Source organism: Manacus vitellinus, unplaced genomic scaffold (assembly GCF_001715985.3).
Source record: "Manacus vitellinus isolate BGI_N305 unplaced genomic scaffold, ASM171598v3 scaffold_133_pilon, whole genome shotgun sequence".
In the NCBI taxonomy this organism is placed as follows: Eukaryota; Metazoa; Chordata; class Aves; order Passeriformes; family Pipridae; genus Manacus; species Manacus vitellinus.
Window position 1 is genome coordinate 204,614 of NW_021938968.1, and position 1,131 is coordinate 205,744.

A 1,131-nucleotide genomic window follows, 5' to 3' on the forward strand; every position below is an offset into this window, starting at 1 on the left:
CCAGTTATAAAATGCCATTTGGCCCTGCTGGGAGGCTGCGCTGGTGCGGCTCGGCCATTGAATTTCTCCTCCTCCGCGGCGAAAAGGCAAAATAAATAAATAAATAAATAAATAAAAAGAAGGAAAAAAAAAAACCCCACAAAAAAACCCCAACAAAACAACTCAACAAAAACCACCCCGGTGCGGCTCAAAAATAAATAACGATAATTTCAAAGGATAAAATGAAACGCGGCTCGCCCCCGGCAGCACGCCCTGTGGCCAAGCCTTTCCCCGGATTAATGTGTCAAAATGCTCCGATTTCGGCATTCTTTGACATATGGCGCGTGTGTGCATTCGCATACTGATACAGCCATTGTGTGCCGGCGCTTGTGAACATGCACATGTCTTTTCTGCCCGGGGAGAGATGCGCTCAGAGCTCCGAAAATGCAAAGGCAAAAGATACATAAGCTAGAAAAATAAATATATATATATATATGTATAAATAAGGAGGCACCGCTACGTTTCTGGGGGTGGTTTTTTGGGTTTTTTGGGTATTTTTTGGTGGGGTGTGTGCGCGCCCGATTTCAAATCTGCCCTTTTGTAAAGGACACAAAACCGACAGGACCCTCCAGCTGTCCATAGGTACATTTCCGCAGCCAAAAAAATGCCACTTTTACAACTCTGTTTGTCTCCCTGCTATGCGGGGCTGAATAGGAGCGAACAAAACAGGACCCTAGATCTGGCTAGACGTCTGGCTTTAATTGCTTTATGGTTTAAATAAGGTGGGTGCTCTTCTCTTTGAAACCGGATTATTGGAATGTTTTGTCTACAAGCTACAAACAACAGACCCCCCTCGGATGAGGGGAAGGGGGGGAGAAAAAAAAAAGGAGAAAATCAAACCCCAAGTCGAAGCTAAAACTGATAAAAGCGGGAGGTGAAGGGGAGGGGGGGGATGGATGGCACATCTGGTGGGTTTATTCCGTCCTGCGTGCGTGTGCTGAGCGCTTTTTCTTTTTTATTCCCCCCCTGGTTTTTCCTCGTCGTTTTTAAGGGTGAGAAAAAGGGGGCAAAGGGCGAAAAAGGCGAAATAAAATAAAATAAAGTAAAATAAAATAAAATGATAAGTAAATAAAGGAAAATAAAATAAAATGA